Source organism: Bubalus kerabau, chromosome 5 (genome assembly GCF_029407905.1).
Source record: "Bubalus kerabau isolate K-KA32 ecotype Philippines breed swamp buffalo chromosome 5, PCC_UOA_SB_1v2, whole genome shotgun sequence".
Classification (NCBI taxonomy): domain Eukaryota; kingdom Metazoa; phylum Chordata; class Mammalia; order Artiodactyla; family Bovidae; genus Bubalus; species Bubalus kerabau.
The window spans coordinates 107,841,087-107,858,904 of record NC_073628.1 but is presented as its reverse complement, the minus strand read 5'-3'; the positions used below and the strand labels follow the sequence as shown (position 1 = coordinate 107,858,904).

Below are 17,818 nucleotides of genomic sequence, written 5' to 3'. Positions count from 1 at the left end.
TGTTAGAAACAAAATTTGATTATTTAATTCATACTGCAAAAATTCATTTGAAGCTAGCTACAATGAAAGGCTTACTTAGGGGCTTCCCCAGTGCTACAGCGGTTAAGACTCCATTCTTCCAATGCAGGGGGTACAGATTCAATTCCTGGTCAGGGAGCTCAGATCCCTATGCCTCATGGCCAAAATATCAAAACAAAATATCAAAAAAACATAAAACAGAAGCAACATTGTAACAAATTCAAAAAAGACTTTTAAAATGATCCATGTCAAAAAATAAAAATCTTTTAAAGAAAATGTATTTAAAAAGCAAATGGACAAACCAAATAAGTATATGGATGTAGTTGAGATTGTGATAAACAAATAGATAGGTAAATTCCATTGTTTTTCCCCCAGTTACAATAAAATCTGCTACGTGTAAGAAAAAATAAACATTATAGCAAGTTTTGTTGTAGACTAATTCTGTATCCAACACCTACTACATGCTGACATTGATCAAGCTCTGGGGACAAAGTGGTGAGTAAATGAGGCAAATTTCTCTGCCCTTCTGAAGCTTGTATTCTAGTGGGAAAGACAGAACATAAGATCAATAAGAAAAATGCATAGTGTGATCTATGGTATAAACTTCTAAGGAAGAAAGCCTACCTCCCTGGCAAGGGGGAAATAATCCAAGATGAAGGGAGGTACAGTGCTCTGTGGGAGCCCTCTTTGAGATGGGTCGTTTGAGTAAAGATCTAAGGGAGGTGAGAGAGTGAGAGTGCAGATATTTGGAGAAAGAGAATTCCGTGCAGAGGGAACAGCAAGTGTGAGAGCCCTGAGGGGGGCACCGGCCTTGTGCTGCTGGTGGAGGTAAATTCAGGGAGATGGTGAGGCCAGCTCATTGTGAGGAACTTGGCTTTGACTTGGAGTGAGGTAGGAGCCCGTGAAAGTGCACAGACTGGGCTACTCTGGTGAAGGTGTTGAGAGTTGGCTGGGGTAGGGTTTATAAGGTTTTATAAGCAGGAGGCCATCGCCATACTCAGGAAGAGGGAGGGTTGTGGGGTGAGTGTGGGGAGGGGGTGATTGGCACTTGGAGTATTGAGGGCCCTGGAGGTAGCACAGAGAGGCCGGTCACACTCTCCTGGCTCTCCTCCTCAGCTCTGGCTGCTCTTCGGTCGCTTCTGAGGGATCCTCTCAGGCTCTGGTTCTGAATGGCACAGTCCCGAGGCTCAGTCCTCAGCCCTCTTCTCTTCACTCAGTTCAGTTCAGTCGCTCAGTCGTGTCCGACTCTTTGCAACCCCATGAATCTCAGCATGCCAGGCCTCCCTGTCCATCACCAACTCCCGGAGTTCACCCAGAGTTCAGTCCATCGAGTCAGTGATGCCATCCACCCATCTCATACTCTGTCATCCCCTTCTCCTCCTGCTCCCAATCCCTCCCAGCATCAGAGTCTTTTCCAATGAGTCAACTCTTCGCATAAGGTGGCCAAAGTACTGGAGTTTCAGCTTTAGCATCATTTCTTCCAAAGAAATCCCAGGGCTGATCTCCTTCAGAATGGACTGGTTGGATCTCCTTGCAGTCCAAGGGACTCTCAAGAGTCTTCTCCAACACCACACTTCAAAAGCATCAATTCTTCGGCGCTCAGCCTTCTTCACAGTCCAACTCTCACATCCATACATGACCACTGGAAAAACCACAGCCTTGACTAGACGAACCTTTGTTGACAAAGTAATGTCTCTGCTTTTGAATATACTATCTAGGTTGGTCATAACTTTCCTTCCAAGGAGGAAGCATCTTTTAATTTCATGGCTGCAATCATCATCTGCAGTGATTTTGGAGCCCCCCAAAAAATAAAGTCTGACACTGTTTCCACTGTTTCCCCATCTATTTCCCATGAAGTGATGGGACCAGAAGCCATGATCTTTGTTTTCTGAATGTTGAGTTTTAAGCCAACTTTTTCACTCTCCACTTTCACTTTCATCAAGAGGCTTTTGAGTTCCTCTTCACTTTCTGCCATAAGGGTGGTGTCATCTGCATATCTGAGGTTATTGATATTTCTCCGGGCAATCTTGATTCCAGCTTGTACTTCTTCCAGCCCAGCATTTCTCAAGATGTACTCTGCATATAAGTTAAATAAGCACGGTGACAATATACAGCCTTGACGTACTCCTTTTCCTATTTGGAACCAGTCTGTTGTTCCATGTCCAGTTCTAACTGTTGCTTCCTGACCTGCATACAAATTTCTCAAGAGGCAGATCAGGTGGTCTGGCATTCCCATCTCTTTCAGAATTTTCCACAGTTTATTGTGATCCACACAGTCAGAGGCTTTGGCATAGTCAATAAAGCAGAAATAGAGGTTTTTCTGGAACTCTCTTCCTTTTTCCATGATCCAGCAGATGTTGGCAATTTGATCTCTGGTTCCTCTTCCTTTTCTAAAACCAGCTTGAACATCAGGAAGTTCACGGTTCACATATTGCTGAAGCCTGGCTTGCAGAATTTTGAGCATTACTTTGCTAGCATGTGTGATGAGTGCAACTGTGTGGTATTTTTAGCATTCTTTGGCATTGCCTTTCTTTGGAATTGGAATGAAAACTGACCTTTTCCAGTCCTGTGGCCACTGCTGAGTTTTCCAAATTTGCTGACATATTGAGTGCAGCACTTTCACAGCATCATCTTTCAGGACTTAAAATAGCCCAACTGGAATTCCATCACCTCCACTAGCTTTGTTTGTAGTGATGCTTTCTAAGGCCCACTTGACTTCACAGTCCAGGATGTCTGGCTCTAGGTCAGTGATCACACCATTGTGATTATCTGGGTCGTGAAGATCTTTTTTGTACAGTTCTTCTGTGTATTCTTGCCATCTCTTCTTAATATCTTCTGCTTCTGTTCGGTCCATACCATTTCTGTCCTTTATTGAGACCATCTTTGCATGAAATGTTCCCTTGGTATCTCTGATTTTCTTGAAGAGATCTCTAGTCTTTCCCATTCTGTTGTTTTCCTCTGTTTCTTTCCATTGATCACTGAAGAAGGCTTTCTTATCTCTTCTTGCTATTCTTTGGAACTCTGCATTCAGATGTCTATATCTTTCCTTTTCTCCTTTGCTTTTCGCTTCTCTTCTTTTCACAGCTATTTGTAAGGCCTCCCCTTCATTTCCTGGCAATCTCATCACATCTTTGTATCTACAGTCAACTTCTCCCCAGACTCATAGAGATGGCTGACCACCTGCCCCACCTCTCAGCTTGGATGTCCACTAGGCATCTCAACCTTAACTTACCCAACACCCCAACCTTTTCCTCCCACCTGTCCCCTGTGAGACCTCTTCCAGCCCCTCATTCCTTCTCCCACACCCACCTCTGCTCTGCCAGGAAATCTTATTGGCATCACCTTCAAAATATAACTGGGAAAGTGATTAGAAACAGAGTCTCCAGCAATCCCACCCTCTCCATTAACAGCTTGTGTAAGCCGCCCACACATTAACTTTGTGTATATAATCATTGACAGACGTGGGATCAAGAGACACATACCAGAACCCTGAATTCTCACAGCAATTGGGCATTTGGCTATTCTCTTCTTGCTGGAGCCAGGGTATTTCTGAGTCTTTTTATTCCTGTTTTGCCCCCTCACAATTTCAACCCCAGATATTAATCAGTAGATACAGTGTTACACTATTTGCACACACAGTTCTCAGCCTCGTGTCTTCAAATCCCCATTGGGAACAAGTCATTCCTGGCCAGCTGTGGACTTTGACATCCAGGAACATGACTTGTCCTTGGGAGTTTCCATAGATTCAAGCAGCAACAGGCCCCTTCAGTGCCATGGAAAGCATGGTGAGTGTGGCCAAGGTGTGGAAGCACAACTTCTGATTTTCCTTCATTAAATACAGCTGTCACCTCTTCACCTCCTGAGACAGACTGTCTCAGTCCATTAGGCTACTCTAACAAAAATACCACAGGCTGGGTGGCTTAAACAATGAGTATTTATTTCTCATGTTTCTGGAGGCCGGGATGACCAAGACAAAGGCACTGGCAGATCCACTGTCTGTGCCTGCTTCCTGGTTCATAGACAGACATCTCCTCCCTGTAATTTTATATGGTGGAAGTGGCAAGGCAACTCTCTTGGTCCCTTTTATAAGGGCACAAATGCCATTCATGGGGGCTCCACCCTTATGACCTAATAACCTCCCAAAGACCACACCTCTTGATATTATTGTCTTGGGGGTTAGAACTTCAACATATGAATTTGAGGGGAACACAAGCATTTTATTGATAGTATAGACAGTAGCTTCTGTCTATACCGAATTTGATCCCTGGGTCAGGAAGATCCTCTGGAGAAGGGAATGGCAACCCACCCAGTATTCTTGCCTGGGATGTCCCATGGACAGAGGAGCCTGGCAGGCTACAATCCATGGAGTCACAGAGAGCTGGACGTGACTGACCAACTAACACTTTCACACTTTCTTTCACACAAGCATTTTATTGATAGAATAGACTTCCGGAGAAAACAAGGAAATCATATAGAGGAAAAAAGTTATTTCTTTGTCAAATATTTTGGAGGGAGAAGGTAAGGGTATTTGAGTTAGAAATGTACATTAAAGTATATTCTGTAATAACTTACCTTTCTCAAGTCTCTGTGATGCTTCTAATAGGGAGAGACTGAAGAATACCCTACCATGACTATTAGAGGTGGCATTTTCATTTCTCCTCTAGCTGGATTTAGTTCATATTTGATTAGTCAGTCTTCAGGCATTTAATAAAGGCCTATTTCATGCCAGCCCCTGTGTAGGGTGCTGGAGACACAGCATCCAATAAGGTAGACAGGGTTCAATCTTATTTAGTTGAATTTTACTGAACTTCGATCTAGACAGGCTTTCCAAACTGACACTATTGACATCTACAGCCAGATAACTCTTTGTTGGGAGACAGAGGGTGGGCAGGGGAGAGAGACTGCCCTGTACATTGTAGGACATTTAGCAGCATCAACCTCTACCTGCCAGATTCCAACATCAAACCCCCCTCCCAGTTGTGACAACTGAGAATGTCTCCACACATAGGTAAATGTTGCCTTAGGGCAGGGAGGGAATGTAAATTACCCTGAGAACTGCTGGTCTGGCCCAATTGAAGACACCCTTCTCTTTTCAGAATTCCCCAGGTGATTCTAATGCTGGCAGGCAGAGCATTACTACTTCAGTGTACAGAGTAAGTCCATCTATTTTCAAGTTGGGGGACTTCTGGTGGAAATGGAGGACATTTCCCCTTGACTTTCTTTCTGCCCTAAGGATATGTTTCAGTGTATACAGAGGGTAATGCACACTTGGTCAAATGCAGAGAAAAGGGAAATTTCTGCACCCGCCACCCCCTCCCCCCAGGCTATTTTTCACTGCTGGATAATTTATCCAAACTCAAAACATTGTTTCCTTTAAGATTCTAACACAGCTGCTCTGGGCTCCACTGCAGATGTTCATCAAGGCCAAACCAAATGGCCAGCCTTCACACAGAGATTATAGGACTTGTCAAAGCCCCTTCTCAAACTTCTTTGCCCAAGAAACCCTTTGTGTATGTGTGTGTGTGTGTGTGTGGCACTTCTTATTCTACAGGTTTGAGACCCTGAGATAATTCCTGTAAAGCATTTAAGTACTTGGCTCAGAGTAGATGCTCACCAAATGATAGATGTTGCTGTGTTAGTATCCTTATAATAGTTGTATCAATATATAGCAAGAATAAATGTATATAAGTAGAGACATTTAGGTCATAAACTCTTGCAGATATGATTTAGTTTTAGAGGAGTCACATGATGCTCAGTATCTTCCCTGTGCCTTCAGGACTATGACAATAAGCCATGCTTCTAACGTTAAAAGAGGTCTTCCCCAGTGGCTCAGATGGTAAAGAAACTGCCTGCAATGCAGAAGACCCTGGTTCAGTCACTGGGTTGGGAAGATCCCCTGGAGAAGGAAATAGCAACCCACTTCAGTATTCTTGCCTGGAGAATTCCATGGACAGAAATGCTTGGTGGGCTAAAGCCCATGGGGTTGCAAAGAGTCGGACACAACTGAGCAGCTAACTTTCAATGCCAAGGAAATGCAGACTTTGTGTGTAGCACAGTCTCACCATGAGTTTGCCATAACTGGTATCCTGCTATTCTGTGCTTCTTCCACGGCACCTGTTTTCAAGAGTGACTCGTGGACCCCTCCCCAATCGCCGATGATTCATATTTTGCTCCCTGACATTTAGCATTGACAGATGTTTTCTCAGAAAACCCTCGGATGCCACTGGTATCATACAGCACCAGCACTGGGCGAATCTTATGAAAGTCATGGAAAACTGAACTTGCAAACTCCTCATGTGGAGGCAAGGTTTTTTATTTTTTAAAAAAAGCATTTGTGAACCCTTTAAACTAATTTTAATCATACCAGGGGAATTAGAGCTTTGCTGTAAGGATGTGATGATCAAAGGCAGGCCAGCCCAACTGGCATTTATCTGACACTGTGCAGCTGCTTTGGGCTTTTTGATGTCTTCCTGCCATCAGATAGGCAGGATGGAGGAAAACCTCAGTTCTGATGGAGGGATCCCCCTCCCCCAGAAGCACAGGGTTGAGCTTAGTAAGGGAATCAGTGTTCATAATCCTGATTTCCTGTTTCCTTAGTAGGTTCACAAGTTATGGGAGCTTGCACCGGGGATAAAAATGTCATGTGCTCTTATGTGCAGGATGATGACAATGGCCTGGAACCTAGGGACCCTCTTACCACACCTGCCACTTCAGCAGACAAATTGATTTCCAGTTTTCTCCTGGTCAGACTATTTCAAGGTACTCAATAAATAAACAATGAGGGACCTGGGAATGAGATGGTAGGTGAAATCACCTGTCCAGTGATTGAAGAAAACAAGTAAAGAACTTGTTAAAAAAAATGCACCAGCATTATATAACAATATGTACTGGTATTTGGTTGATATTTACTATATTTATTACCTGGAACTTTCTACATACATATATAATATACATATACAGATATATATAGAACATGCATATACTTAAGTAATCACATGTTCACATATAATCATCATAACCCCTCTGAGTTATGGGTAGAAAGTAGTTTCTATTTGCCCCGTTAAACCTGGAGGTTAAGTAGCTTGCGTAAGATCTTAACGCTCCATCATTAAATGGTGCTCTCATTGTTTCCCCATTGGATTCCTGAGTCAGAAAGATCCCTTGGAGCAAGAAAGGTCAACCCACTCCAGTATTCTTGCCTGGGAAATTCTATGGACAGAGAAGCCAGGCAGGCTACAGTCTGAGTTGCAGAAAGTCAGACATGGCTGAGCACACACACACAAACCAAGAAAAGTGAACAATCCCAATGTTTATCACCACCTATTATATGCTTACCAGGGATCGTTCACATATATTATCACACTGAAATCTCTCAAGAACTCCATGAGATAGGCAAGAAGTGTTCCTATTTCATGCATATGGGAACAGCTTCAGACAAGTTTGACTAAAGATATAGTCAAGGTCACCCAGTTGGTGAGCAACACAACTGCAATGTGACCCAGGGTCTGTGGACTTCAGAACCTCTGCTCAGTACAGGGTTTGTGCTTCCAGGATGTGTGAAGTGCTAGGCTGGTAGCTCTTTGAGGTCAAAGACCGTCTAACTCATCTCTCCCTCTCCAGAACTTTGCACTGGGCCTAGTAGAGAACAGGCCCTAATTAGGGCTGAAGAATGGAAGAAGAGGGGGGAAGAGACAGAAAGAGATGGAGGCCCTTAGAAGAGAAGGAGGGAAGGAAAAAGAGAGGGATAGAGAGGAATGGGAGGGAAGGAAGCAGTTCTGTTTTAAAGGCATCTCCTTATCTCTGAAAATAGAATAAGGAGACTCTGTTGATGTTGTTATTGTTCGTTGTTATTCTGTTCACATATAAGCCATATCACTGGGTTCTCCACCATCATTACTATTTTTTTTTTTAAATAGAGTCTTAGCAGGAAACAGATGGTGCAGTCAAATGGGATCATTGAGGAGATTTTAATTTAGGGTCTATTTACAAAGGTGAGAACAGGTTTAAGGGAGACCAGTGAGAGCCCAGGAAGCACGCTGGGCTGAGGGAGTGCTGTTATGACTAGGGTTCCAGGAGAGCTTCTTGGAAACCAGAGAAGGAGCTGTTCTAGGACTGGAGGGAGCTGTGGCCCCTGGCGGGGGGGCGCAGCTGCTGCCCAGCTATGATGAAAGGCAACTGGTGGGAATAACCTACCCACTCCTTCCCTCTCACCTTTCAGTCCCTGGCAGTGCCCACTCCCTACCATGGCCATCCCCATGGCCACGTGTCGACCATTTTCTGAGACAAGAGATAAGTGGGCTCCAGTTAAGACATTTACAATCAGCTTCCTGTTTGCCCTCCAAAATGGAAATAACAATAGAAACAGGGTAAATAGCCAGTGTTTGTCTCTTGTGAACACCTTAAGGTGATTCTCATAGCAATAGTCAAGATAATAGTGATGACAAGGACAAAGAAGGGAAAAACCCTGTGTCAGTAAAGGATTACGGGAGCTCTGCTCCCCTCTTTTGGAACAAGAGAGACCCTACGCATGTGTGGAAAGGCTCCTTGTGGGTTAAAAGTTAGGGCATAACACCAGACCATGAGTCTTGTTCCTCCCAGAAGCCTTCACTCTGAGACCCATCTTGTCTGAGAGGTGCGTGTGCACCCCAGGGGAGTGTCCCAGGGTAGGTCAGACGTGGAGAAAGAAACCAGATAATTGGCCTGAAGGAGACAAAGACCCAGAAGAACTGACCTATGTAAATGACTTAACTCTTTACTGCTTTCCTCCTCACTAGGGGGCACACCCACACCCTTTCTCTCCAGGAGTACTTCTCTGCCTTGCTTCTGTCTTAACTAAACAAATCATTTTTCTGAGTGCTCTCCCACTTATTGTTGTGCTATATCTCTAATAATAAACTCTGTACCTGCATTTACAATTTCTGCCTCTGTGATAAATGCATTTTTCACTGAGGGCAAAGATTCAGGGAAAAATAGCTTCTAGCCAATAGCCCTGACTCACCTGGTAGCTAGGATTCCTGGTTCTCATTCAGGTTATACAGGTTCAATTCCTGGGCAGAGAATTAAGGTCTCACTTCATGCCACTGCTCATTGCTGCCTTGCTAAGGTCAAAACCAGCCTGCCGGGGAAAGATGGAGAGTAGATTTGGAGAGACAAGAATATCCCAGACAGAGTTGGAAGAGCAACTTAACTCTGTCCTTTGTTAGGTATCTAGCAACTCGAACAGCAATGGTCAATCAGAGCAGTACCAGGCATAATGAGACTTTGTAGAACTGAAGCCTCACACTGGTGCACCCTGAAGGTGAGTCCCTGGAAAAGGCATGATCATGAGTCCAGGGCAATTCATATGACTGCGCACACAGTTTCTCTACTTTGGCCACTTATAGGAATTTCTGTGGCCTCAACTGTGGTTTAGACAGGACAGAATCAAGTCCCCACTGGCCACAGAATGTGACTACATGGCTCAGATGGAGGGGCTCACAAAATGGATGGTGCAAGACCAACATCTAACACCATTTCAAACTTGTGAAAGTTCCAGAGCTTTGGAGAAACTCTTCCATCCAACTCATTCCCCTAGCACGTGACGATTTTCCAAACTATTTTGACAGATAAAATTGCAGATAATTAGCCTGGCTCCGCCAACTTGAAATTACTGGGGATAATTTCTATGGCTGTGTACTTGAGTTTTCTGGAAGATCATCTGAAATGGAGAAACAGGCCAGCGTTGTCCTCATCTTACCCCTTTAACACATTATAAATGTAGAAGAAAACTTCGGGTTGGTCATGAATATCTATAATAAATGTGGGGGAATATGCCACTCAATTAAAGCTGTACAGCCTGGGTCTGTTTATAGCAATGAGATTGAAAAAGTGCTGTCACCTAAATGCCTTTCCACTAACGCTAGCCATTTTTTAGACAGATTCCATTTTCTCTGCTCTAGGAACCTTTCTTACTTAGAACAAGATTGGCATCTAAAAAATAAAGTAAGGTATATAGAAAGTGTTTGTCTCCATATCTATTCCAATATACTCTTCCTTCAGAGACTTCAGTGACATTGGATTCTGAAGATTTATTTCTCCCCTTTTTCAAGAGCCTAGAGTCAATGTGCCTCTGGAAGACTCACATGGACTGATTTCATTAATGGCTCCACTCAGTTCCCTTTATACCTGTCCCCTTTCTCATTAGTAGTAGCAGTAGACATTATGGGTAGTAGTAGTGTTAGTCGCTCAGTAGTGTCCAGCTCTCTGTGACCCCATGGACTGTAGCCCGCCAGTCTCCTCTCTCCATGAAATTCTCCAGACAAGAGTACTGGAGGAGGTGGCCGTTCCCTTCTTCAGGGGATCTTCCTGACCCAGGGACCAAACCTGGGTTTTCTGCATTGCAGGCAGATTCTTTACCATCTGAGCCACCTATAGGTGGAGGATATTTTGTCTCCTGTTTGTCTTAGTCAGATTGGGCTGCCATGACAAACTGCCATTGAGTGGGTGGCTTAAACAACCGAAATATCTTTCTCACAGTTCTGCAGGCTGAAAGTCCAGAATCAAAGTACCAGCATGGTTGGGTTCTGGTAAGACCTCTCTTCTTGATTTGCAGGTGCTACTATCTTATGTCCTCACATGGCAGAGAAAGAAAGCTTTCATCTCGTCTCTTCTTTTTCTTAAAGGGACACTAATCCCATCACAGGGGACCTACCCTCGTGACCTCATCTAAACCTGATTGTCTCCCATCTAACCCTAATTGCCCCACCTCCCAGTGCAATCATGCTGAGGGTTAGGGCTTCAACATGTGGATTTATTAGGGACACAAACATTCACTCCATGATATCATGTGACTTAACTTTGACCAGTAGAAGGCAGAAAACAGTGAGCCAGTTCTGAGACTAGGCTTCAAAAGTCCTCGTGGGGTTTATTTTGCACTTTTGCATTACTACAGGAGGATAAGAGACTTATGGAGCCAAACTCCCTGGCTAATGTGGCCCAGCCTTTTCCAGCTTAGAACTAAGCTCTCAGTTGACCTGTAGCTACACGAAGGACCCTAGCCAAGATCAACCAAGTCCAGCCTACACCAGGTGACTCACTCACCTACCTACAAATGCACGAGTTACAGTAATAAATGATTGTGGTTTTATGCTGCTGAATATTAGAGTGGTTTGTTATGCAGCAATACCTGACTGATATAGCTTGGTTACTAACCCTAACCCTAACCCTAACCTATTTATACTCTTCCTAGAATGGAAGTTGAGTGCAATGTTTAAAAGCATGAAGTGGATCCAGACTTCTTGAATTTTATTCCTGCCTCTGCCACTTATATGGGCTTCCCTGGCAGCTCAGTCAGTAAAGAATCTGCCTGCAATGCAGGAGACCTGGGTTAGATCCCTGAGTCAGGAAGATCCCCTGGAAAAGAAAATGGCAACCCACTACAGTGTTCTTGCCTGGGAAATCCCATGGGCAGAGAAGCCTAGTGGAATACAGTCCATGGGGTCACAAGAGTTGGATGCAACTTAATGTCTAAACCACCAACCACTGCCACTTACTTAGGCAAGATGCTTCAATCTTCTCATCTATAAAACGGATATGATAACAGTATCATATAGGTCAGTTATGAATGTTAAATGGGTTAATGCATATAAAGTACTTCAGTGCCTGATACAGAGCAAGCACTGAATAAGTGTTTGCTATTATTCCTTCCAAAGTGCTTGAGACTTGAAGAGAGCTGGCTGGAGGTGAAGTTGGTTAATGCCCAGGTGGCATTAACTCCACTCTTAAATAAAAGTGATCTCTCATTTTAACATGAGATGAGCTCACTTTTCCAAATATAGGAAATGCAATCAAGACTGTTTTAGAATTCTGAGATGACTATTTTTTTTTTAATCTTCTCTGAGAAATAGGCATTAATGTTTTGATGACATTACTCCTTCTCCCATGTAGAAGTAATGGGGAAGAGAGAAGCCAGCAACCAGGTGACTCCAGTGTAGATAACTGCCTAAAAGCTGCAGACCCCTCTTTGTTTCCTTCCTTTTCTCCCCACATTTAGGCACTTGGGGTTCTTACACTTTTTCAACTAAATTGCCCAAGATTTTCCTCCCTTCCAAAGTCTTGGGACTGCCACCACCATCACCATAGATGCCCTGAATCTCCTTGTGTCCTTCCCCATAAATATGTGATAATCCCCAAAACCCAGGCCTCTGGTATGTTCCTGTGGCTTCCAGAAGTACTGAACCATTTCTCCTATCCTCCTTGGGTATATGGGACAGGGACAAAGGGCTAGCATGCCCTTTCGCTCTAAAGTCTTTCTTTGATGCCATCTCAGGCAGTGTTTGTCCTATAAGAATCACAAAGGAAGAAATATAAGCATCTTTAAGAGAAGTGTGGGACTTCCTTGGTGCCCCAGTGGTTAAGAATTCAAATTTGCAATACAGGGAACAGGGGTTTGATCCCTGATCCAGAAACTAAGATCCCACAAAACAACTAAATTCACATGCCAAACTACTGAAACCTGCATGCTGCAACTAGAGAGCCCATGTGCCACAACAACTGAAGCCTGCTTACTCTGTAGCCTGTGCCCCACAACTGGAGAGTCCATGCATCTCAATGAAAGATGCTGTGTGATGCAACGAAGATCCTGCATGTGGCAACTAAGACCCAACATGACCAAACAAATAAATTTTTTTTAAAAAGAAAAGAAACTAAGAGAAGAAGACTTAAAAAAAAAAAAAAGCATTGTGAAAATAACTTCGCAAAGAGAAGTCCCATTGTCAGTGAATTTAAAGCTTGTCAAGCGAGGCTCTTGGTATTATGCTCCTTGTACTTTAAGCTCTCGTAAATCATAAACACATAGAGCTAGACAGACACTTAGAAGTCATCTTTCCAGTCCGTCCATTAAAATATGCGTTCTTTGGGAGATACTTTCTCTTAAGGGTTCATGCATTGTACAGATGCGTGTAGCCCAAGGACATAGAGCCAGTAGTAGGGCTGGGACTGAAATCTAGCTCTCCAACTTCATAACTAGTGCTCATTCACCACCCCGTGGTGAGTTGGGATTGTAGGGAGGGAATGGGTTACTGTGTCCAAGGCATGCCATTGACTGTAACAGGTGCTGTAATTACTTGTGTACAGAGTAATAAACCTCTGATAAGCATGCAATGCAGAAGCTTTATTCGGCCCATTAACCCTCAATAAATGTTTCTGCCTAGTATGCTCTCCCAGGCCTGGCCCTTGCTGCATTGCCCATCACTTTGGAGCCTAAGTAATGGCATTTCTTGCATAAGAGCAAGGCTCTGCCAGATGTGGGCAAATCATAAGAATTAGCATCAGAAACCTATTACAAATAAAAACATATTTTTCTCATGATATTCCTAGTTGCCTGATATGTATGTGTGTCTATATTTGGAATGTGGAACAAGAGCAATAATGTTATATATACATTCATTTAACAAACTGCATGTTAAACATCTAAGATAAAGGCCTGTGTTAGGCACTTTGAGAGGGATGGGGATATTTCCCCCAAAATGGAGGATAAATGCTACAAGCATGGAACAAACAAATTGGTCTGAGGCTGCCAGGGAGAGAACAAGAATGATGGATTTCCTAATAAGTAAGGGAGTGGAGTGGTGGTAAGGGAAGGATTCAAATAAGGCTTCAAAGAGCTGATGACATTTGAGTGAGACTTTTAAATCAGGAAGGAGAATTCTAAGAAGAGAGGATAAATCTTAAGTCTAAAAGGTGATAAAGAGTTTTACCAAAGCTTGAAAAAAGAAGATAATCCTTTTCTTATAAAAAATGTTCAGAAGAAGCACAAGAATCTTTACCATAAAATATACTAGAAAATATACTGTGGTGTTGGAGAAGACCCATGAGAGTCCCTTGGACTGCAAGGAGATCCAACCAGTCCATCCTAAAGGAAATCAATCCTGAATGTTCATTGGAAGGACTGATGCTGAAGCTCAAGCTCCAGTACTTTGGCCACCTGATGCGAAGAACTGACTCATTGGAAAAGACCCTGATGCTGGGAAAGATAGAAGGCAGGAGAAGGGGATGACAAAGGGTGAGATGGTTGAATGGCATCACTGACTCAACGGACTCAATGAGTTTCACCTAGCTCTAGGAGTTGGTGATGGACAGGGAAGCCTGGCATGCTGCAGTTCATGGGGTCACAAAGAGTCAGACACAACTGAGGGACTGAACTGATACTAGAAAACATAATTTCAAAAGTAGCTTGTTTAAAATATCAACAAATTTATGAGACAGTATTAGTAATTGTTAACACTTATTGAATTCTTTCTAGTGTTCTAAGGATTTACATTCTATTTAATTCTCTTAACAATTCTATAACTTCTAACTATGAATAAATCTAACAAAAGACTTAGAAGAACTTTATAGACAGAATTAAACAATGTTATTAAAGGGCATAAAGGGCTCAAATAAGTTTGATGAGAGAATCAACATATAAAATCATAAACATAACTTTTCCCCAAATTAGTTTGTAAAGTCAATACAGTTCCATCAAAGTCCTAACAGAAAGTTTTGGGGAACAAAACTAGACAAATTGATTCTAAAATTCCTAGAAAAGAGTAAACATCTAAGAACAGCCAAAAAAATCTGATAAAGACAAAGAAGAAAATCCTGCTCTCTCAGTTACCAGACTAATATTCTCATAGTACCCTCATAAATCATGGGAGTAATACAGAAATACTTGAATAGATTGATAGAAAAGAATAAAGAACTCACAGATAGACACAAACATATATACATATATAAACTTAATAAATGAAAGAATTTACATTGCAAACTAACAGGAAAAATATGATCCATTAAATACCTTTACAAATGATTCTGAGAATTAACTTTCCATAGGAAGAAAGAAATTGAAACTATAGCCACACCTCACACCATACACAAAATAAAACTCAGATGGGTCAAAGACCTAGATACAAAAAAGAAAATTTTAAACTATTAGAAAAAAATGAAACAAAGTATCTTTAAGTCTTCAGGCAAGGAAAGGAGATCTTAGTAAGACCACTGATCTACCACCATCCCCACAAAAAATCAGCATATGAAATATTCATAAGTTTTGTTCATTCCAAACACATGACTTTTGTAAGCATGTTTAAAGACAGACTATAGACTGGAAATAAATATTTGCAGTATATAGCTGAATTAGTATCTGGAATATTTAAACAATTTTCAAGTCATCAATAAGAAAAAGACTAACAAGAGCAGAAGAAAATGAACAAACGAAAAACAAGCAGAACAGTAAAGGAATGTGAACTGACTGGGCCAGATGCACAGAGGGGAGGCTCAACCTCACTGACAGTGTGGAAGCTGCAACCAGCTATCATTTCATGGTCATCCACGGAGGAAAATTTAAAATCTGATAGTGTCAAGCATCAGTGAGGGATGGGGAAACAGGAACTTGCATACACTACTGATGGACGAATGTGCTGGAACAACTTCTTTGATGGGCAATTTGGCAGGATCTAGATGTGCTGGAACAACTTCCTTGATGGGAAATTTGGCACAAGATCTTAATACCTTGTGCTTATCTAGTTAAACTGAAAAAGTGCATGATGCATCCATGAAGATGTTCATTGCAGTACCATTTACTCAGAGAAGGAAAACAAAAACATAGAAACAATTTAAGCATCTATAAATAGGAGAGAAATAATGGGCTCTATTCATAAGATGATTATTTAACACAACTAAAGGAATGAGCTATCAAAACTTCCCAAAAACATGAGTGACCAGTAGCAACAAACACCTCAAACTGTGGAATAAAACACATGTATGCAAATGAAAATCGTGCACTGTCACTAATATGTATATATGTAAAAGAATAAGGAAATGACTTAAAGGACACTCAATAATCCAGTAGAAGAAATCGGGTTTCACTGTGCTGTGTGGTGCCTGACATTTCGTCACTTTATTGTTAAGATGGAGTGAGGAAGAAAGAGCAAAATGCTCAGCCTCCCTGCTGGGAGAGCTTCACTTATTATACTTTTGTGTGATGCTTTTGTGCATTCTTCATGTTTTCTACCTTTCATTAAGGTATTAGAGAAATATTTTCATCTTTGTGCATGGTGGGGAGAGGGGCAGTGTGTGTGAATTAGACTCACCTCTCTCAGAAACCTTCTGAATCACATAATCGAAATGCTTTCAAACTTAGAACTTTGCATACTGCCTCTCAGAACAGATCCAGGCTGTGTTGTCATAACAACAAATACAATGATTTGAAATGCAGATTCTTCCTCTTTTACTCTGATGGAAACCAGTGTGGAATGCAGGATACTTTGTGTTGGATGTGAGCCTGTTTAAGTCCAAATGTGATGTTAGAAATTGGTTGTATGCCCAGCAGAGAAGAAAGTGTATGATTTGTGAAGCATCTAAACTAAGAATGATACAGATTTTCAGGAAACCTATATGTCCATTCAGATTAAAACTTTTGACAGTTACAATTCTCACTGAATCTTAGGAGTCCTATATGACTAGTTATGTGTTGTGTTGGAGAGGCAGTAGAGTGGAGTGGATAAGCATTCTCACTCTGGGGTCAAACCTGCTTCCCTGCTTCCTAGCTGTGTGACATTTGGGCAGATTACTTACTATATTAGTCAGGGTTCTCCAGAGACATGGAGCCAATGAGATGTATGTATATATCCATAGTAATTCATTTATTACAAGGAATTGGGTCATGCAATTATGGAGACTGGCAAATCCCAAGATCTGCAGAGTGAGTGAGTAACCTGGAGACCCAGGAAGACCTGATGTTTCAGATCAAAGGCAGCTAGAGATAAGGAATTTTCTCTTACTCAAGGGGAGGGTCAGCCTTTTTGTTCTCTTCAGGCCTTCAATTGATTAGATGAAGCCCACCTACATTAGGGAGGGCGTTCTGCTTTATTCAGTCTATTAATCCAAATATTAGCCTTATGCAAAAATGTCCTAATAGAAACACACAGAATATGGTTTGACCAAATATTTTGGGCATCCATTGGCTCAGTCCAATTGATCCATACAATTAACCACTACACTAAGCTTTTCTAAGCCCTGGTTTCCTCATCTATAAAAGGCTACCAATACTAATAAATAGCTCATAGAGTTGAAATAAGGAGTAAATAAGTTGGTGTCTATAAAGAGCATGCAGAGGAGCTGGGACTTAGAAGATGCTCAACAAATATTTACCAAATGAGTTAGTACATAGAACTCAGAGTGGCATTTAGTCATAATTTTGTGTTTCTCACTTTCTTGCCTTTTTTATACAGTTTTACTAGTCATGTTTGAGTATCTAAACAGTAGATTACATTTGTTGTTTTGTGTTCAGTTGCTAAGTCGTATCCAGCTCTCTGTGACTCCATGGACTGCAGCACACCAGGTTTTCCTGTCTTTCACTATCTCCCAGAGTTTGCTCAAACTCATGTCCACTGAGTTGATGATGCCATCCAACCATCTCGTCCTCTGTTGCCCCCTTCTCCCCCTGCCCTCAATCTTTCCCAGCATCAGGGTCTTTTCTGCTGATTCAGCTCTTCCCATCAGGTGGCCAAAGCACTGGGGCTTCAGCTTAAGCATCAGGCCTTCCAATGAATAGTCAGAGTTGATTTCCTTTAGGATTGACTGGTTTGATCTCCTTACTGTCCAAGGGACTCTCAGGAGTCTTCTCCAGCACCACAATTCAAAACCATCAATTCATTGGTGCTCAGCCTTCTTTCTGATCTATCTCTAACATCCATACATGACTACTGGAAAAACCATACTTTTGACTATATGGACCTTTGTTGGTAATGTAATGTCTCTGCTTTTTAATATATTGTCTAGG

The 17,818-nt window shown here is 42.1% G+C and overlaps 1 protein-coding gene across 1 annotated transcript in view; it reads left to right on the top strand.

Moving 5' to 3' along the window:
* Positions 1-17,818, top strand: part of KAZN (kazrin, periplakin interacting protein) — a 1,028,616-nt gene that overhangs the window by 258,128 nt on the left and 752,670 nt on the right. The window lies entirely within an intron of this gene.